The sequence below is a fragment of the Rhipicephalus sanguineus genome, chromosome 11 (genome assembly GCF_013339695.2).
Source record: "Rhipicephalus sanguineus isolate Rsan-2018 chromosome 11, BIME_Rsan_1.4, whole genome shotgun sequence".
In the NCBI taxonomy this organism is placed as follows: domain Eukaryota; kingdom Metazoa; phylum Arthropoda; class Arachnida; order Ixodida; family Ixodidae; genus Rhipicephalus; species Rhipicephalus sanguineus.
This window is the reverse complement of record NC_051186.1, coordinates 109,323,347-109,346,096: the sequence shown is the minus strand read 5'-3', so window position 1 is coordinate 109,346,096 and position 22,750 is coordinate 109,323,347. Positions and strand designations below refer to the sequence as shown.

At 46.3% G+C, this 22,750-nt stretch overlaps 1 long non-coding RNA gene across 1 annotated transcript; it reads left to right on the top strand.

Annotated features, from left to right (window-relative positions):
* Positions 1-201: 201 nt before the first annotated feature.
* LOC119373201 (uncharacterized) lies at positions 202-3,562 on the top strand. Its single transcript, XR_005179778.2, has 3 exons — positions 202-472; positions 2,778-2,931; positions 3,234-3,562. It is a non-coding gene; the product is annotated as an uncharacterized LOC119373201 (long non-coding RNA).
* The last annotated feature ends 19,188 nt before the right edge of the window (positions 3,563-22,750 follow it).

The following is a 22,750-nucleotide window of genomic DNA, read 5'->3' as shown; positions in this document are numbered from 1 at the left end:
ATGCACCCCCAACTGTACAAGAATTGTGTAAGACGCAACGCGGAAAAAACTTTGGCGACAATATTGCCACTACCGTTGCCGTGAACTACGGTTGTTCAATTGCAAGTCTGTCATTACCGATTTTATCTGAACACGACTCTGGTTACGGTAAGCATCAGTACGCAGGCGAACACCCAACACTGTAAGAATAAGTTTGAACACTGCGGCATTTTAGAGAAGCGTCGTGGCTTCTTACGTTCTAATAATGTAAGAATTCTACAGCGGTTCCACCACCACCATATTCCTCCATAAATAAAGTAACGAATTCCAATTATTGAAGCGTGTAACAAATAGATATACAATCTCTTCCATTGCAGTAGCCGCGTGATTACACGGCGTGTTCAGCGCCCTGGAGTGGTAAGAGTCGGGAATAAGACTTAACTTGGAACACTCCAGTAACCTGCGAAATGCAGATGACATTGACTTGCTCAAGGTATGTATTTGAATGCAGGGTTACTGGATTTCACAGACGAAGCATAACTGTGCGTCTTCAATTTAAGTTGCAGAAACCATAACTGATTCTCAACAGTCTAGGAAGAGAACAATGAATTGTGATAGGTAGAGAGGTGTGGAACTGTCGAAGGACAACTTCTAATCAGGTCTTGTAGTGACCACACATTTGGACCATCAGACCGAAGTAACTACAAGCATATAATTGGGTAGAGTGGATTTGACAGGTGTTCGTAGATCATGATAATTGTTCGCCAGTATCCCTAAAAAGAAAAGTGTTGAACAGCAACATCTTGCCATACCTGACGTCTTGCCGATTCTTGATTTACATAAGCCGCACAAACCCTGACGATTCCGAAAAAAAAAATCCACGCAAATCGACGAAGTGAATGATGTTGAGTGGGCGAAACTCTGGGGATCATTCGGTCACCGTGAATCTCGAGTTTGTCGTTTTTGGCGTTTTGCCGACGCTCTCCGTGCCCTCCCCTCCGGAGTAGTAGCTTGTCATCGCCGTTCCCGTTGAGCCGCTGCACACAGCACCTTACGTTGTGTTTTCATTCATGGCAGAAAGAGAATGGGTTGTGTGAAACGCGCTTACATACGCATTTGCACCACAGCGTCCTGTCGTGTATTTAAAGTCACATCAAGAGTCGATGAGAAAGCTCGTTACCGAGGTCCATTGTGTGTGTGTTCAAGTCGCTGACTAGCATAAAGGGTTTGTGCGTGTAGGTCTTTTATATGTTTTGTCAAAATTGCGTTTGTTGATTCACGCACACACATATCATTCGGCTATAGCAATGGTTTTCTAACCACCTTGAAAACGGGCAGTTAGCGTCGCGACAAAGATAGGTCCCAAGGTCTATATATTCTACGTTGAAATAGCCGACTAGTATAAAGGGTTTGCGCTTCTAGGTGTTTTACATTGTTCTGTCACAATTATGATACGTCGTTGTGCACCGCATTGCCCCTAGCGGACTGCATGCAAAACTGACGCACGCCGCCGGCTCGCCGGACACGGGAGATGCCTCGACCCTCAGGTTTTCGCCCCTAAAATATCACGTAGGAGCTCCTCTGGTAGTAGTCTAATGGCCCGCTCACGCTAGCGGCACGGTGACTTGCCGTTTGTCGTTAGAGCGATGTGGCCAGTCAGCAAAGAAGGAGCTACATAGGCGCGCCGCGTCGTCTGGTTTGGACTTTCCGGGTCATCTGCGTCTGCCGCGGCACGCTTCGAGCTGCGGTCTTTTTGCTCGGCGTTTTTCACGCTGCAGCTGCGGATGTTGACAGTGTCGGTGCCAGGCATGGTTCCAGCATCCAATACAGCGTTTTAGTCTGTGCGGTGTTCAAAAAAGCGTAGCGTAAAACCAAATAACGTGTCCCCAAGCTGCCGACAGCTACGGATGATTAGAGACAACTAACAAACGCGTAATGTATGTCATCCGAGCTATCGAATGCGCCTATCTTGTCTCGCTAAGCCTACAGCATCGATTATTTGAGTATGGCTCTCAAACACGGGGCCAAATCGGCACGAACAATTAACTATCGAAGCTTTAGGACAAGAATCTGAATCAAACGGAAGTATCAGTTCAGAGCTTACAAGCTGCAGATGGCACGACAACTGTGTTTGGACAACTGTTTTTGGCAGTGCAGCGAAGTTTTTCGGAGGCGCGAATGCCTCGCCGTCGAAGTTTGCCGTGCATGTTGCCGACGTTCTACGGCACCGCATCGTTACGGCAGGCTTACCGGTAGCGTGAGCGGGCGATAAAAGTAGGGATGGTCGGTGAAAAATTTTATTCGATTAATTGCTTTCTATGTGATTTTTAATCGATTAATCGACATTTTGATGGCTGCTTCGAAAAATATATCTCAAACCACTGTATGCGAGGTATTGTTTGTGTTCGATCTCGACCGAAGTCTTTCTGTCAGACCAACACCACCTAGACTAGCTTAAGTCCTCTTCAACCCTCTCCACACCGGCGCGCTACGTCACACTAGTTGTTCTGCTCAACAGAACCTCTTCTGCCGCACCAGCGTTTTGCCCCTTCCATCTCGTGTGCTCGGACAGTTCGGCAGGACATTTTTTTCGTCGCGAAGTTGCACGTGGTGTGCACGTTTTCGATTTCTTGTGGACGTTTTTTCTGAATTTACATTTAGGCTGCGGATTTGTTGGCGAGTGGTACTACGTGATTGTGCGTTTGTCCTAGTGATGTGTTCGTGTATTGTGAAGTGAACCGGTGTGGAACGTTCCTCTTGTGATATTCCTTGAGCCACACGTGGTCGTGTGTTTCCAGAGACACGGGCTGCTATCGCGTCCCCTGTTGTAAAAGAAATTAAGACCGTGGACCAAAGGTTCATGTGTATTCATTTACGAGGGAGGTTGACCGGAAGGATAAGTGGCTGCGAGCAATTCGAATGAAGGATTTCACTCCAGGCGTCCATTTGAAGGTAAGTAAACATAAGTAACTATTACAAGCAATGCATATGGTTTTGACTCGCGTAGTACATTACGCGTGCTTCGTGCTTAGACGATAGTATTTAAGATTTATCGATATTACATGGGAGCAACTTGGTGAACAATTATTAAGTAGGATTGTAAAGAAACTTCCATTAATGTCATTCGCTGCACAGACAAGTTGTGCAGTTAGTATTTTTATTTAATTGTTGTAAATCCGCAGTGAGTCGATTCGTGGTGATTTTCCGAATATCACTTTTACCCTGACATTTTATTCGTTTTGTTCAAAATATAGGTATGCGAGCTTCCCTTCCGGACAAGTGACTTCGTCAACACGTTGACACACTGCGACGAGAGCACAGGAAGAAGACTCGAAGTTATAAGTGACAGAGTTCGCCTGAGGGAATATGCTGTGCCCACAGTTTTCCCCAACTCTCCGAAACTGCGACGCGCTCAGTAGGGAATGCAGCGATGAACACAAGGTTGAAAAATTTTTGCAAAGTGAAAAATGATGCAGTGCAGTATGACGCCAAGAAAAAGAAAAAGCTGCCATGCGCAAAGCAAATACATTAAAAAAGAAGTGAAGTGTGCGTGGCGTAGCGACATTTTTATTAAAGAGAATTAAGTGTGCTGCTTGTATTTCCGTCCTTCCTTTTGTTTGGCAATACATTAGTCAGAAAGAGCTTGCTTGACATGATTTTATTATGTGTTAAGGGGTAAAGAAAGCTGACTGGCTGTATGTAAATGTGAGTGTGATTGGATCTAGGAAACATCCGATTTTCAATCGTACACGTGAAAGCATGACCAAACAGCGCTAAGCTTTTCTCAAAGCGGCTTAATGTTTTTTTTTTTGCGATTCCTGCTGCAAAATGACTCAGTTATAGTAAATGCGTACACCAAATTCTAGCGTACGTTAAGATATTCTCACGCCGTGCGCACCTCCAACGCGATAAATAGAGGGGAATGTTGGCAGCATGCAAAGCCGTGAAGCGAGCGGTGCGGGCAAGTACCGCGACGTCACGACGGGTATAGAGAGGTCTTGAGCTAGTCTAGGTGGTGTTGATCAGACGCGCTAGAGATCACATGTGCGCATTGGCGCCTTCGTGAGAATTCGCACTTTCGCCCAGTGGTTACAGGGGGCCCGTCGACTTTGGTGATGTCACGGATTGAAGGATCTGTGGCCGTCATTCATGGACGATTCGGCCGCAGGTCGTATTTTCTCGAAGCCTGCCTCCTCGAGCGCACTGAAATCGGAGGCGTTGTCCGCTACCGCACTGGTGTAAAATCACACCATCTCCCCTTAAAGGGATCATGAGGCGATGTGAAGCAGCGTTTCGGCATGTCAAGCCCGCGTTTCAGAGGGGGAGTAGAGAGGGTTATTGGAGAAGAAAAAGGGGAGAGGTGAGTGGAGAGGGGGAGAGGAGTAGCGGAGAGGGAGAAGGGAGTGGAAATGGGAGGGTAGAGGGGGAGCGGAGAGGAGGTGTGTGGAGAGGGTTTGCGCTTGCAAACTAAGGGTGGTCGCCGCACACCACTGGTTTCAACTCCGACATAAGATGCTTCGCATCTAAAAGACGCACCGGAAACATGCAGCGTGGCGAAATCTCGCGAAAGGCAAAGCAGAGACCACGATGAAGAGGAAGTAAATAAGACGCTCGCACTCGTAGGGGCGTCATCTTTTCTCCGTTTGTACGTTAAATATTGTGGAAACCCTCGATAATACTATTATTGCAGACTGACGTTATCTCTTTTCTGAGGTCACCCATGCTAGATTGCACAGCAACATACCTGCCTCAGACCACTAATTATTATTATTATTATTATTATTATTCTTATTATTATCATCATCTGGTGTCTTACGCCCAAAACGACGACATGATTATGAGGAGACGCCGTATTTGAGAGCTCCGGAAACTTAAATACAAGTACACGCCAATCAAGCACTCTCGCTTCCACCGAAAAAGCGGCCGCCGCAGCCAGGATTTGCGACCTTCGAGTCAGAAGTCGAGCTCCGTATACATTAGACCACCGAGGTGCCAGAACTGTGAGCGTGTCTAATGTATCAGACGTTAGAACATAACGAAAAAAGGAGAAGTTTAAGGCCTCGTCTTTCTTTGTTAAGCACAAAGAAAATTACACCATTTCCCACTAAAGGAGACCATGAGGCTATGCGAAGCTAGAGCACTTGCACGATTGTGTTGCGTTGGCGTTCGTTGGGCATGGTACCGACCTCTCGTCGTGGAACGCGAAGAGGAACGCTACACGCGTCGTGTCTTCCCTCTAGCCTGGCCGTTATTTCTGAACGCGGTCGACAGGCGCGCGAGAGGGGGGCAGCGTAGGGGAGGAGAGAGAGGGGGAGGGGACGCGCATGCGCTAGCGCTCATCGCGGCGTTACGCAGGAGAGAATTTCGGCATGTCTAGCCCGCGTTTCAGAGGAAGAGTGGAGAGGGGTAAGGGGAAGAGAGAAATGGGGAGGAGGAGTGGACAAGGGGAGTGTAGAGGTGGTGTATGGAGAGGGTAAGCGCATGCGAGTAAGTGTGGTCACGACGCACACCACCACCACCACCACCACGACCGGTTTGCACACCGCTATAAGATGCTTCCCTTCTAAAAATATATATACACCATAAAGTGGACCGGGGGATGACCGCCGGTTGGTAGATCATCGGACGTGTTATTTGAAGGTCGCAGGTTCGGCTTAGGCCAGCGGCCACTCAGGTAGTACACATGGTCTAGAAAACGTTTTTTTAGGGATAAATAGGATAAAACGAATTCTAAACCAATTTGGAAGTTTGAAAAACGTCACAGACAATCCGTACTATATCCGTTTTTGATAACGTCTAGAAAACGTATTTTTAAGACCATTTTCGTCTGGAACGTATATTTCAAGACGTTTGTTCGATTCCAAACCAATTGCGACGTTTTAAAAGCGCCATAGAAAATCCATATTATATTCGTTTTAGATATAGAACTGACCAGGGGCCGCATCTTGCTTGTCTCGGAGCTATGGTTATATGTGTTTGGCCTTTCGCCTGGTTTGAGGCGTGGGGAGTTAACACAGAATATACGAGGTTTAAACTGCGGTAGGGGTACTCAGAGAAGGTGCCCAGCTTGACCGCAGAGTAAGCACTGGTGTTTGTGGTCCGGTGCGCTCCACACGTCGGCTTTCCGTAGCGTAGTTAGTAGAAGCATTCGATGGCGAAATGGTGGCTGCTGTAGTGGCACCCGCATGTAGTGTTACGGTTGTTGTGGCGGCCGGTAAGTTCGAAAGTGCGTCATGGGCGTGTAAGGTTCCAATCGCGAGCTGGCCGTATGTGTTCGGCTGCGTAGTGCAGCGGCATAGACATCTCTTCGGCTGTCAGACTTTTCGGCTGTGATGCTTGTGGTGCCCGCTGAGTTGATGCAAGACCGTGTTGCAGCTCTTCTCTGATGACGCCGGGCAGAGACACTTGTGGTTCGACTGTTGGCCAAAGCTTCTGCAGTTCGTCGCGAATAATAGCCCGCATTAGATGTCGAAGTCTCGTTGTATGCATTCCGTCGGTATCCGCGGTTTAGACAGCTTCTAGGCGGCGTTCGTACGGTCGTCCCCGAATGGTGAGTGGAATATCGATCATTGCCGCATCACTGATGAGCTCCTCGATGGTGGTTGGCGGGTTTCGCACCAGGCCTGCAAATAGTTCTATGACGCCGCGAAAGAGATGACGGACTTGCTTGTCCTCGGGCATCACTGGATTTGCGCTCTCGGTTGGCCGTTATATCCTTCTCTCAAGCAGGTGTGCGGTACGTTCTGTGCCAGTGGTATACGGGAAAGTTTGGGCGATATTCTTCCGAAACGCCAACAAAGAGGTGAGGGTCTTTCGTGGTTTTTAAACCACGTCCTAGCCATGCCATAGATCTCCTAGATATGAAGGTGTCATTGAAATCATTTCAATATCTAGCATATCTCAATAAGCATGAAGTAAATAATTGACTGAGCATCATATACATGTGATAACATGTGCTGTACTTACTTTTAAAGAACAGACACTGGTGACCAGTTTTCGGCAAGAGTACTATATGTGTGCCACAAAGTGTATGCTTTCATGACCACACGGATTGATATGTCAGATGAATTGCATTTCATGTTTAGCATAAATGACATTCTAAACATTACAAATATCATTTCAGCCATTTTCTCAGATGGGACACCTCATTACTTACGCCATACAATAACTACAGTACAAGAATACCTTGCCATGTATGTCATGTCGCTATTAAATAATTAGGTCTTATATATTATCACATTTAGTACCTCAAAGCCAGCACGGCTTGACCAACTGTTTAGGCTTGTGTATCAGTGTGAGCGAATGCCGACGCTCCATGAAATTGACACGCCATTGTACTTTAGCTATGTACTTCCCAACCGGTTACCACAGCAGAAATTAAAATAGTGCGTGGTGTCTGCGGGAACTTATGTTCAGCTTTAAGCTTGCGTTGCTGGTATCGTATGATAGAAAAAGCCCTGATACTGCTGTCAGACGAATACATATCACATTACGGAAAAATATGTCATATTTTTTTTAATTGGGATTTAACCTTCCAAACACACGATATGATTATCAGGGACGCCGTAGTGGAGAGCTCCAGAAACCTTGACCACCTGGGGTTCTTATACGTGCACGTAAATCTAAATACACGGGCCTCAAGCAGTTTCGCTTCCACCGGATATACGGCCGCTGCCGCCGGGGTTCGATCCCGCGACCATGGCGTATGCAGACATTACGAAAATAGGTTTCGTTGCTGAGAGTTAGCGCTTGTGTCCATTTGTAGCTCCGTCCTGTGTCCTTGTTTGCCAATGAAATATGCTGCAAGATACTCCAAAATGAAAGACGAGCGAGTCCTCATTGGTATCCTGGTTAGAAATTAACAGAAACAGGTTTACATTGTAAAAGCATGAAGAACGAAGAGTGGCTTGTGGTGCAATGCTCAGAGTGGGTGAAGTATTCCTAGTGATGATGTGCATCCATATCACGAGACAAAGGTTCGAGCTTTTGAGCGGTATTGCAAGTGCGCCCTCCCGAGGCGACTGAGGCTACCGCCGCCACTGTCATTCCAGTAAAGCAGGTGCCAGTCACGCAGAGAAGACGGTCGAAGATCGCAAGAAAAGTTGCGCCTACATGCGTGATTCGCAAGAGCGGATGTTTGGAAATCACAGCGGACCTTATACGCCTGCCATAGGGTGTGAAATTTGAACACCGAACGAAAGCTGTAAACAGCACCCAAGAATAAAATAATCACAAAAACACTATTATCTGCAAGAGAAGTTGCTAACTGAATATAGTAAACGCATATAATCCACGTTCGATAGTGCTGTCATTTGAAATCCTATCAGTGTCAACCTAGCTTCCTTCAGCTTTAACATATGCTAGAAGCATTCCTTTCAAATGCCATTTGGAAAAGTGAAATTGGTTAAGCGTTTGCGTAAAAGAAATTTTTCGCGCTGGTTTTGTACTTTTAACCGGCCTAATAGTTTCCCCCTAAGAACTATATTGTGTGTAAATGAATGCAAATAGATACGAACGAGCGCTGGAAGGATACACACACGCTTTCAAATTCGCAAGTGCATACTGGCAAGAAATGTCTGTAAGTTGATAACAGCGGCATTTACGCTTGACAGTTCAGCGCCTACGTTCCACACCGATCTATAGGATGCAGTCTTTCTACGTCAATAACGTGAAATACCGACACTAAAACTGTAGTTCAACTGAATACATTGAGCGCACTCATTCTGCGTCAATAAACGGGAAATAACGGCACTCAACAGAACTTTAATTGAATCTATAGAACACAATGTGTCTACGTTATTAATCGGAATTTAACGGCACTGAAACTGGAGAACTTTGTGCCCTGTCTAAAACGAAGTTAAAGTTATGCACCTGGCCTAAAGCTTCAGCGTAGGTTTGGAATCAATCAAGGTACTAATGGACGTCATGGCGCAGACCGTACCGGTGTTCCAGGCCCTGTATCGCTGAGTTTTTCTGTCTATTGAACTAGTGATGCAAAACAAGTGAACTAGTGAGCTTTCCTGATTGTCTAGGATTAGCTTGATTATCATGCTTACTGATGCTCCAATGACACACACACGGTATACGTATTATGCGTCACATGTATATTTATTTTGCCAGGCAAATACTTCGGGATCCGATGAGTTAAGCTTCTTCGGGCATCTGCGCCGTTGAGCAGCATTTGCGCTGTCCTCCATGGCTATACCACACAAGCAAAGGCCAGTCAGAGGCGCTATCAAGAGGCTCCTTCGCAGAGTCATGCGGCGACTGCGCAGCGAATACGAATAGCCGTGCGCGCGCCGGCGCCAATACGTCTGCTAGGGCTAGGACATCACTCCTCTGGAAGCGTACATCGGCGCCGGCGAGTCGCGCGCGGTGGCGGCGGAGTGCGCGGGAGCTGCCGGCTTCGGTGCGTGACATCACTGATGCTCGCGCATGCGCCGCAAGGCTCTTGAGGATCCACGCGAAACGGTCTCGGCTAGGCCAGTGTAGCTAACTCTGCAAAATGGAAGTCCATCTGGGTTTCACAAGGCAGGATTGTCATGAGGAAATTAGAGAGGACTGGAGTGTTGTGCATAACATGCGAGGGGAACATGACGCAAGTAGATTAGATTAATAGATTGCTACACGAGAATTCTGAAGTTCTTAGTTGTGATGCTGCATGTAATATTTCTTTGTATTTTTGATGGCTTTTTAAACAGCTAAATCCATTACTGATGCTTTTTCTGCGGGGTTTTCGCATAGTGCACGTCATTTTGTGTAACCATTACCTGTGTTTCTAATGTGTTCTAGGCAACTGAACATTTATATTATTCGTGTAATCCTGCTGAAAGCGAGATAAGTGCCATGATAAAACGTATATCACGGCTCTGTTAACGATGCTACATTTTCAACTGTTTAAGAGCCAAAATACAGCTCTGCAACATTTCAAGTTCCAGCTTTGTTATACTCGGTACACATAATGGCTGTGTATATACATTATCACAATTGCTTTCTATTGAACATGATTATGATGAGATCTATCCTTTCCAAAGAGAACTTACTTCTATTCAAATATGGCCGATCACCCCTAGTGATGCCTAACATTAATATGCAGCCTCCTCGATAGCAAAGAATTCGACTTTTCTCTTCTTGTTGAGTTTAATTTGGCATTTTTAGCAGTCATGCTTACAGAAACGTGGTACCGTGATGACTCGGACGGTACTATTCTCGACGGTTATAGTACAGTGCATCTAAATAGCAAAATGTATTTACCCCAAACATGACATGAGTTGTGAATGGCTATTTGACTAATCTCAATGCACTGATGATATTGAAATTTGCCTGTTGAAGTTAAAATATGTGTGACAATATACAGACCACCCGATGGTAATATTACAAGGTTTATGGTAATCTGCGATATTAGATTTTTCTTCGTTAATGACTGTTTTATAGGGTTGTACTGGGAGGCGAGATGGATATTCACATATCAGGAAGCACAAATAAGCAAAATGATCTGTCCACGCTTTTTGTATGTCACTTTTTATCAAACTTTATTGTAACTACAACTGGTATTACTCAATCAAGTGCAACACTAACAGACCTGTAGGTTAGAAAGTTGCCCTCAGATTCCATAGTTTCGGGAAGCATACCGCTTCCAATGAACACCTACCTTTTATTGTACCTCAATCCCGTTACCTTCTTAGACAGACAGCTTTAATATATAATATAGACTGTAAATTGAAAATCTTAACGCTGACTGAAGAAAGAAGTTAGATCATTTCAGGTATTTCTAGTTAACCAAAATCCACACGATTTGAATATATTCAAAAGATATGGAAAGTCATGCATTCATTTACAACTAGAAGCAAAAATAAATTATGTTTATTCGATGTCCCAGAGGCTCACAGAAAACAAACAAGTGTGGATTAGTTTACACTACGTAATATCTGCCGGTAGAACAACTAATATTTTCGAACTTGTAGTTGATAATAAAGTTATTAAATGCAAATGATTAACGAATGAATTCAATGAATGGCCCACATCTCTAACTGAAGGCTCACATCAAAAAAACGCGAATGTTTCTTTGCCCAACAGATGTAACAGAAGTAATAAGTTGATTTGAAAGAGTGAAGATGAGCAACAGTTACGATATAAAAGGATCTAAAGATGCAGCCTATCAAAAAAAATTACAACATTTCCCGCTAAAGGGGACCATGAGGCGATGCGAAGCCGGAGCACTTGCAAATCGCGGTTCGTTGGTGTTCGTTTTGCATGCTACAGACCTCGCCTCGTGGAATGCGAAGAGGAACGCTACACGCGTCTTGTCTTCCCCCTAGCCTGGCCGTTCATTCTCACAGGGCGAGCGGGGAACGCGGCCGACAGGAGCGCGAGAGGGCGGCAGCGTAGGAGAGGCGAGTGAGGGGGAGGAGACGCGCATGCGCTGGTGCTCATCGCGGCGTTGCGCAGGACAGAATTTCGGCATGTCTAGCCTGTGTTTCAGAGGAACATTGGAGAGGGGTGGTGAGAGGAAGTGGGGAGGGGTAGGGGAGAGGGGAAGTGGAGCGGAGGAGGGGAGATGGGGAGAGGGGAAGTGGAGAGGATGAATGGAGAGGAGGTGTCTGGAGAGGGTATGCGCATGCGCAGTAAGTGTGGTCGCGCCGCACACCACCACCACCACCGGTTTGAACTCCGCTTAAGATGCTTCGCACCTAATATCTGAGTGATCTGTTTAGCCCCTGTCACACATACTTTACAACCTTGCCTTAAACAAAGGCATTTTTCCGCAGAAAATGAAGTATGCTATTGGCCGCGAGATTGACCTATAGGTGGCAGCACCGTCGCCGCGTTAGTGTGGAGAGGCGGTCGGAGGCGCGTATACAAATGCACACAGCGGCGCTTCGTTGTGAGCGGTTTCAGCCGATTGTCGGCAAATAAAATACGTTGATTGCAGCTTACTGGCAATATATGCGCTCTTCATTGTTGAATCGACGCACGAATATCATCTAACGTTACTATTACTAGTGAGAGAACTGCAATCTGCCCAGGAAAGGGATGCTCGCCCTGGATGACAGACTGCGCTTATGTACTATATCACGTTTTTTGTTGTTTTCGCTGTACGTGTTTAGCTTGTGTTTTGTGTACTGCGCACTGCAGTAGCACGACTGAATTAAGAGCTCATTTCTTATTCATCTGTATAGCAGCCCATATTCCTCTGCAATGAGTTCAATAGCACTGTTTACGCGAAAGCGCATATATACGCAGGTAAGAGTTTAGCACAGGGCTTTCATCGATTGATAAAGTGCACGACAACGATACAACAAAGGTCTGGTTATTTTGTGGAACAAGTGTCTTTTTTATCCAAACTAATAATGTCCGCTGCCTTCCATCAATTTATAACAACTCCACACAAACGCGCAAGATAATGTAAAAAGAAAGGATGAGATTTTGCGTGAAATTATACGACATAAATATATGGCACGCCGTCGGGTCTAATTTTAAACATCTGGGTGCTGCAAAGCGTACCTAAATCTAAACACACCGGTGCTTCTGCATAAATGTCGCCCCTAGTGAATATTGCGAGCGCCAACTGTGTTTTATCACTGCCGCGTCACTCCATTGTCTGTTTTTTTCTATTCTTTTGTTAGGAACACTTTGAATACAGAAGTCTCAGACTTCACTTCATAGAAATATTTCGCCTTAGCGGGACCACGACCGTACAATAAAAGGCCATCTTAAGCACAACTAAAGCTCATCATGGCATGAGCCTCGTTTTTGTTTACCACCGAGTTGCTGAAACGCTGCATTCACACTCTATTTATGTTCCGCATGTTTGGGACTATTCCATGCGCACTTTATGGTGTGCTTGAACCAGAAAGCAGCACCAACACTCAAATGATTTAGGCGAACGAAGGGTACGACACGAATACACAGTCCTCTCGATAGTCGCACTCAGTGATCTTATTACAATGTGCATGCAGCCGAGCAAGCCCATTTGCTTCTGTATATCATCTTAGGTATACGTACGAGCAGTTAAACTCGCGCTAACATAAAAGAAGTAACCGCCCCTTGAGAGAGTACAGGACGTACGCGCACATGCCAACACGACGTGGCTAGCAGACGACGCAGAGTGCAACCCACACTAGGCGCGCTTCAGCCAGTAGCCGCCAGGCGGCGACTCCGCTTGATCTCGCGGCCAATTGTAACGGTAATTATCAACAATGGAGATCAAATATTTTCACTGACTGTAGACTCCCTTTAGATGTGAAGCATCTTATAGCGGAGTTCAATGCGGTGGTGGTGGTTGTGGTGTGCGGCGTGACCACCCTTACTGCGCATGCGCAAGCCAACTACACACACCTAAACGCCCCCACCACCTCCCCCTCTCTCTTTCACCGCCTTCCCCCATCCACTTACCCTTCCCTCTCTCTCCCTTCTGCTCTCCCAGTTCTCTCCCCACTCTCTACCTTCCTCTCTCCACTCCCGCTCCGAAACGCGGGCTCTACATGCCGAAACGCTGCTTCGCATCACCTCATGGTCCCCTTTAACAGGAGAAGGTGTGATTTTAATCGTCGCATTGTTCTTCAAAGGACTTGAAAGAACTATGTATACAAGGTTATAACATGCATTTAGATCAGATTTCTCAATCGAAGATGCTCTGCTATGTCAAAACAGTTCTGTCCAAAAAATATCGAAGCCAAAAGATTCAGGTGAGATATTACGGTATAAGCCGCAGGCCACGAACAAATTATCAACGGGACATTAAGAACGCTGTCGTGCAATAGAGTTCATGGTGTTGCCCTCGGCCTATTTCAGAGCTACTTAACTGATAGACACCAGTGTGTATCTATAAGCAGAGCACTGTCCTTTATGCAAATTTAAAATTGGTGATGCGCAAGGCAGCCTACCATGATGTCAGGACCGCTTTTGTTTATCAAAATTATCACCTCTTTCTGCGCCAGCGGGCGACATACGTCCCCCTTTTCCTTTTGCAGAAAATTTTTTTCTCCTACATCACCTGTCACAATTAGCGCAACTCGAAGTGGCTTCTATCTTACCTATGACTATGACAGCTCGAGAAAAATTTTTTCACCTCAGTTTCGGAACGTAGAAGTAGTTCCACAATGCCGCTTAGATATGTTCCCCTCTTTCTGATAAAAAAAAACTGTGGGTGGCAGTTGTTCCACAATGCCGTTTAAATTTATTCCATTTTTATGGAAGCTTCTATATTTTCCCGTCGTATAGATCAAGAAAAACCCATTTAAAATGCCAGCTAATTTTCTTTTTTTCTGTTTTTCTAAAGAGGCATTTCAGCTTCCAGTCATAATGAGTTTTTGTAGACTTGTGCAGCAACTTGTCTAGTAAATGTATCGAAACACAATTCTTTGCAAAATTGCCACGCTATTTCTTAAGTCTAATGGTGGATACCGGTGTATGGGAAAATTTTTCTTGACATATACCTATTGAAAAGCGGACAGATATTTAGGCGCAACATAAGTGTCTACTCGATAATTTCAACAGCGGCAGAAGGGACGAATAAATCGACAAAATGTGTTTGGTGTATCCGGTGAAGCAAGCTTTACGGAACAGACTACATCCCTATGAAGGTTTGCACGGCGAATGTGCAGGTGCTGTTTTTTTGCTGGAAATGAGGTTCTGACAACATTCCCCGGCATAACTTGTGTTCCTTTTCGCCACTTATTTCTCTCGTTTAATCCCAAATACCAGATGATGTGATCGCATGATGATTCCTTCATGAGTCAATGGGACATCTGTGTGCCATTTTTTTCCAGCAAAATATTCGCTTTATTTTGAATAAATTAGTTTGATGCTAATTCTTGTGGTTTTTATATATGTACCACAGCCGGTTTTTATACCATCGCATCAAATATGTAGGCGAACCTACAAAGGTGCACCCTTCAGCGCAATACACCCACTATGCTGAAGACGAAAGGCAATTTCTTTCAGATACAAGCACAAATGGGAAACTTTATTACAGTAAGCATTCCGAGGTCTTAGGTGTATTGAGCAAATGTCAGCGTGTGTTTCCAGTTTCTCAGAAGCTTTTGATATTAATCGTGCTCTTTACATGATATCTCCGTCATTGGAAGTTACACTGGCGTAATGGAAAGAAGCAATCCATAAAAATTCTTGTTATCCGACAATTATAGTTCTCCGTACCGTTGCAAACCTTACATTTAACGCCCACATTTCAGAAGTATTCATTAAATGTAAAATAGGTATACTAAATATGCTATACGAATACACCTTGTTATTCTCCTTTAAATATGATATCGTAAAAAGTCGTGGTTATATACGTAGTTTAGCTAACCTACAACCGCGCGTAAAATGACACTATGAGCACCAGTATATGGTTATAGTTACGGTTAATTATTGTTTTTATTCATGATGTTATTGCTTGCCGAACACATTAAATAATTTCAAAAGAATACTTATGAGAATGTGCACACTTCCCAATACTTTCCTTTTGAATATGCTGGTAATATGCCTTTATCGGAATGCTTTAAAAGCATGTCGCAGTAACATTTATTACCATGTATACCTTTTTTTACGTATCATCATCATCATCATTATCATCAGCATGTCTACGGCCACTGAAGGGCAAAGGCCTCTCCCATCCCTACTGAAAACGTTCGTGAATAAGTACCATAATTCCGCATGTTTCCGTACGATTCGTACGGAAATGTACGGAAAATATATGGAAAATATACGGAAAACATATGGATGCCGTACGAAGCATATGGAATTATGGTACTGGCATACGGAACGCTTTCAGTAGGGATGTTCCGCCAATCGACCCGGTCCTGTGCTTTCTGCTGTCACGTTATAGCTACAAACTTCTTAATCTCATCTACCCACCTAATTTTCTGTCTCCCCTTCACGCGTTTGCCATCTCTTGGAATCCAGTCAGCTACCCTTAATGACCACCGGTTATCCTGGCGACGTCCTACGTGCCCGGCCCATATCCATTTCTTCTTCTTGGTTTAAACAGTGATATCCTTAACCCCCATTTGTTCCCTGACCCTCTCTGCTCTCATTTGCACCCTCTTTGTAAGCCTCCAGGTTTCTGCTCCGTAGGTAAGTACCGGTAAGATGCAGCTGTTATACACCTTCCACTTGAGGTATAGTGGTAGACTACCACTCATGATTTCGAAATGCTTGCCGAATGAGCCCCATTCCATCCTTATTCTTCTAGTTAGTTCACTCTCATGGTTCGGCTCCGCGGTTACTACCTGTCCTAAGCAAACGTACTCCTTTACAACTTCCAGTGTATCGCCACCTATTGCAAAACGCAGTTCTCTTCCAAGATTGTTCCACATTACTTTAGTTTTATGCATAATAATTTACAGACATATTCTTCTACTTTCCGTATGCAGTTCAGTAATCATGAGCTGTAATTTTACCGTATACCATGCTGCAAAGAAACAACGTTAGCAGTGCCTACTAGTGCGTCTCAGTGCACTGAGGGGCACAGGAAACGCCGTACAGTATGTCCCACTGTATAACAGTGCGCTGGGAGGCACTGGGAGACACTGTACAGCGTGGCCAGTACCGGTCAGTGCACTGAAAGACACTGGGAATACTTTACATTGTGGTCAATTGTCTCACAGCGCACTCGATGCACCGAAGACACTGCTCGGCATCAAATACTCGGAACACTTGTGGCACATTGCAGAAAACAGAGTGCCCTTGATGGGCTTTGTATATAAACTTATATTGAATATCGAGCGTACTATTTATGCAACGTTTTCAAACTGTTATTCTATCTTGTGTTCAACGGTTATCTAGCTTCAGCTTTAATTAGGCGACGGATGCACGTATGCGCTATGTTGTTGTTGTTTTCCTCTAGACATAACTCGTAGCCAATTGAGGAGATTGGCCGAGTAGTGGATGAATGTACCAATATTTTCTGTAGTGTATTATTCGTAGAACCTCTAGTTAACTTACGCATTTATTTGAAGTAGCAATTATTGATAATGACATGATAAACGGTCATATATAGAGCTCGCGAACTTTCTCTCAAGTCTGTGATCAAATGTCGTGCATTTTGTTCATAAAACTGCATCGAAAGAAAATATCATTCCCAATGCAATATGAAATTAGTAATACTCTCATAATTATCATCATCCTACTCTAACAATCAGTCCTTCAGTATGGGTCTACTGCTGAAAGCCTGACGTCATCAGCAGCACTTCGCCGCTAGAAAGAAAGCTTTGTTGGGTACGTACAATCTCGGCGTTTTAAACTTCTCATTTCTGTTGTCTAATAAGCAAATGTCACGCCGCTTGAGTCAGTTATCATCCAAACTGCTCTCGACCGGTCAAAATACATTCGTAATTGAATATCAACGTTATTCACAGCGATCATTGCGCATGGCGTACATCTCTATGCCTAATGGTCGGTTCGGTTAACGTGTGCTACTGAAGCTGTAGTACGCCGAACGTAAACAAGAAGGACAGAAATATGTCCAAGTGGGTGACGAAAACGGGTGTTCAATGGGCACTTGAAAAGTACTATGATTTCTACATAGATGCGACTAACCGCTCAGCGAGTCAGTGCGAATGCAGCGCACATCTTCGGTTACGCTTCTATATTCCACAGGAAAACGTGCTAGATGGACGTTTTTATCCTGGGCAGCACATAACAAACAAATTAACTATCTTCCGTTAGAATGGCGCGATCATGGAGAGACTGAAATCTGCCCATCTAAACGCCAAATAAAAAAAGTACACCATTTCCCGCTAAAGGAGACCGTGAGGCGATGCGAAGCCGGAGCACTTGCACGATCGCGTTCCGTTGGCTATGGTTGGACATGCTACCGACCTCGCATCGTGGAACGCAAAGAGGAACGCTACGCGCGTCTTGTCTTCCCTCTAGCCTGGCCGGTATTTCTGAAAGCGGTCGACAGGCGCGCGAGAGGGAGGCAGCGTGGGGGAGGAGAGAGAGGGGGAGGGGACGCGCATGCGCTAGCGCTCATTGCGGCGTTACGCAGGAGAGAATTTCGCAATGTCTAGCCCGCGTTTCAGAGGAAGAGTAGGGAGGGGTAAGGGGAAGAGAGAAATGGTGAGGATGAGTGGAGAGGGGGAGTGTAGTGAGGGTAAGCGCATGCGCAGTAAGTGTGGTCACACCGCACACCACCACCACCACCACGACCGGTTTGAACACCGCTATAAGATGCTTCGCATCTAAAAACATATATGCCCCATAAAGTGGACCGGGGGATGACCGCCGCTGTATCTGAATTGGTAGAGCATCGTGCGTGCTATTCAAAGGTCGCAGGTTCGGTCCCGGCCAGCGGCAGCTCAGGTAGTACACATGGTCTAGAAGACGATTTCTAAACCAATTTGGACGTTTGAAAAACGTCACAGACAATCCGTACTATATCTGTTTTTGATAACGTCTAGAAAACGTATTTTTTAAGACAATTTTCGTCTGGAACGTATATTTCAAGATGTTTGTTCGATTCCAAACCAATTTCGACGTTTTAAAAACGTCATAGAAAATCCGCACTATATCCGTTTTAGATATAGAAGTGACCAGGGGCCCCATCTTGCTTGTCTCGGAGGTACGGTTCTATGTCTTGAGGCCTTTCGCCTAGTTTGAGGCGTGGGGAGTTAACGCATAATATACGAAGGACTAAACTGCGGTAGGGGTACTCAGAGAAGGTGCCCAGCTTCACCGCAGAGGAAGCACTGGTGTCTGTGGTCCGGTGCGCTCCACACGTCAGCTTTCCGTAGCGTAGTTAGTGGAAGCATTCGATGGCGAAATGGTGGCTGCTGTAGTGGCACCCGCATGTAGTCTTACGGTTGTTGTGGCGACCGGTAAGTTCGAAAGTGCGTCGTGGGCGTGTAAGGTTCCCATCGCGAGCTGGTCGTATGTGTTTGGCTGCGTAGTGCAGCGGCGTAGACATCTCTTCGGGTAATAAAACGAAGGACTAATCTCTTCGGGTGTCAGACTTTTCGGCTGTGATGGTTGTGGTGCCCGATGAGTTGATGCAAGACCTTGTTTTAGCTCTTCTGCCTGACGTCGGGGAGAGACACTTGTGGTTCGACTGTCGGCCATAGCTTCTGCAGTTCCTCGCGAATAATAGCCCGCATTAGATGTCGAAGTCTGGTTGTATGGATGCCGTTCATGTCGGTATCCGCGGTTTGCACAGCAGCTAGACGGCGTTCGTACTGTCGTCCCCGAATGGTGAGTGGAATATCGATCATTGCCGCATCACTGATGAGCTCCTCGATGGTGGTTGGCGGGTTTCGCACCAGGCCTGCAAATAGTTCTATGACGCCGCGAAAGAGATGACGGACTTGCTTGTCCTCGGGCATCACAGGATTTGCGCGGCGGAAGAGATTTCATTTCTTCTGCTTAAAGTGTAACTGTAACACTCTCGGTTGGCCGTTATATCCTTCTCTCAAGCAGGAGTTCAGAACGCTCTGTGCGAGTGGTATACGGGAAAGTTTGGGCGATATTCTTCCGCAACGCCGTCCAAGAGGTGAGGGTCTTTTCGTGGTTTTTAAACCACGTCCTAGCCATGCCCTAGATCTCCTAGATATGACGGTGTCATGGAAACCATTTCGATATCTAGCGTATCTCAATAAGCATGAAGTAAATAATTGACTGAGCATCACAAACGTGCGATAATATGTACTGCATTTACTTTTAAAGAACGGACACTATTGACCAGTTCTCGGCAAGAGTCCTATATGTGTGCCACAATGTGTATGCTTTCGTGACTACACGGATTGATAATATATCAGATGAATTGGATTTCATGCTTAGCATAAATGACATTTTAAACATTACAAATATCATTTCAGCCTTTTTCTCAGATGGGACACCTCATTACTTACGCCATACAATAACTACAATACAAGAATACCTCGCCATGCATGCCATGTCGCTATTTAATAATTAGGTGCTTATATATTATCACATTTAGTACCTCAAAGCCAGCACGGCTTGACCAACTGTTTAGGCTTGTGTATCAGTGTGAGCGAATGCCGACGCTCCATGAAATTGACACGCCATTGTACTTTAGCTATGTACTTCCGAACCGGTTACCACAGCACCGATTAAAATAGTGCGTGGTGTCTGCGGGAACTTATGTTCAGCTTTAAGCTTGCGTTGCTAGTATCGTATGATAGAAAAAGCCCTGATACTGCTGTCAGACGAATACATATCATATTACGGAAAAATATGTCATATTTTTTTTTAAATTGGAATTTAACCTTCCAAACACACGATATGATTATATGGGACGCCGTAGTGGAGTGCTCCAGATATCTCGACCACCTAGGGTTCTTTTACCTGCACGTAAATCTATATACACGGGCCTCAAGCATTTTCGCCTCCACCGAAAATACGCCCGCTGCTGCCGGGGTTCGATCCCGCGACCATGGCGTCTGCAGACATTACGAAAATAGGTTTCGTTGCTGAGAGTTAGCGCTTGTGTCCATCTGTAGTTCCGTCCTGTGTCCTTGTTTCCCAATGAAATATGCTGCAAGCTACTCCAAAATGAAAGACGAGCGAGCACTCATTGGTATCCCGGTTAGAAATTAACGCCTCGCTAGTGCTCGGAAATAATAATGAAATTCATCATCATTGCCGCAGGAAAGAAACATGTTTACATTGTAAAAGCATGAAGAACGAAGAGTGGCCTGTGGTGCAATGCTCAATGTGGCTGAAGTATTCCTAGTAATGATGTGGAACCATATCACGAGACAAAGTTTCGAGCTTATGAGCGGTTTGCAAGTGCGCCCTGCCGGGGCGACTATGCGTTTCCACGGCCCCTTTCTCCAGCATCAGATGGCACCACCTGTCCGGGCCGCGCATGTTTGTGACCATAGTAATCTGGTAAGACGCAAGCCCTAAGGATTTGTTGGACGAACTACAATGGGTGAAGTGGGTGACCAAATCGATGCGCTGTGGCCGTAGACGGGTGGTGAGTAGTCGGACATGTCTCCGCAGGATTGAAGAAGTGCGTGCGCTTGGCGTCGATGCACTCCCATAACGCGCGCAGGGCGGAATGTACGTCGCTGCGAAACAGGGGCGCCCATTGTTGCAGGACGCCGCAGTAAGGCCAGGTGTATGGGCCCGAATTGTTTTGATTTGTCTCAGAGAGGGGACTAGAGCGCATGGTCAAGTCTTCGATGTTTTTTGTCGTGTTGGTCGCATCAGATTCCTTGATCTCAACCAGCTCCCCAACACGCCGTGATTGCTCCCAAATCTGCGGTAGCTGTCCCGGTGGGCCTGAGGCCACGTTGATGGTTGTGCTTGGCTTGTTCGGTTCCATGACTTGAGCGCGACATCTGGAACATGCATGTTCTCATGCACTGGCTAGCGTGGAGCACGCATCACCAACGGCTGGGTCTTGTGGGTGGTAGTCTTGTCTGGTGAAGTAGGTGCTGGTGGAGGCTTCGCAGAGTATGAAGTATGTGGCGTATAGTCCTGCTCACGGCCGGTATCCGTGTCGGGCGCGTGGCCTTCCGTGTTCACGATGATGTCTGAGCATAGACTCCCGGAAACAGATGCAGAGTCAGGATGCTACCCTTCACAAGCTCTGTCTTCGAATGAGGGCTGGTTGGCGCAGGGCAGAGATGCGCCATAGGGGCGCTACGCCCCGCAAGCTCGATCTCGAAAAGAGGGCAGGTGGGTGCACGCCCGAGCTGCCCCATCAATGCTGTGTGCCTCCCAGCTCCTATCCTCGCTAGAGACTCGGCGGGGAGGGAGGGGTCACAGGTATGAGAAGGAGGGTGGAAAAGAGAAAAATACTGATAAACTTGGCACACCATTCAGCCCAGGATCGTTGTTTTATCCTTTCGTAGGGATGCCATGCCATGGCGGCATCGCGAAGGCAGTCGATGGCAACGAGCAATTTTCTATTGTCCGGCCAGGCATGGAAGATGCCGAACGAGTTGATGGTCTCAATCCACCCCACGACGTCATCCTTGAAACCTCGGAACTCCGGTACCCAGAGTTGATCCATGACAAACGGCCGAGATGTTCCGACAGTGGCATGGGGGCACGCAAGAGCTCCGTGCCTCTACAGGGTGAACCACCCAATGAGCCAGGGATCGCTTCCGCGGGGTGTACGGTGGTCGCACCACTTACGTCGGCGAGATCACGGCGGTGAGATGGGAATAATGACCTACTTACCCACACGAAGGCAGCCCGTGCGCATTGTTGGCGCGAAGGAGCACATCGCCAGGGTAGTAATTCCCCTGAACCACCGTGGAGGCCTGGATGCCGTCCAGTGGTGGAGGGATGGATACTTTTGGCGGTGGTCAACTTGCGGGTTTCATCACCGAGGAAGCGTGACGGCGTTCCTCAGGAAGGCGCGTACCTCAAGCTAGCTGTTGTGGCTCGCCAAAGCTTTCCGACGACTGCGCCATTGCAACGAATAGACACAAGAGACAACGCCCATAGGCTGGGCCGGCTGTTATTGTTCTGCCTCGTCTTTCTCGTCTTCCCACTTGCCTAACCCATGCCCTTGTAATAGCGGCGTTAACTTACTTAGAACCCATAAAAATCTCCCACTGCTCTAGGGTGGGGCCCCATTTTTCCGTGAGAGCTGCTTCTGTCATGGCCATTCGTAGCTACGTCGAATTTTTGGGCACCGCAGCACAATAAAGCCTAAACATCTCTTACTGCCCTCGTGTGGGACCTCAGAGATGCTTCTATCGCAGCCTACTATAGCCAAGTGGCCGAGAAACGTTAGAATTTGAGGCCACCACAGCGCCATAAACGCACAATATCCCACTGCTGTCTGGTGGGA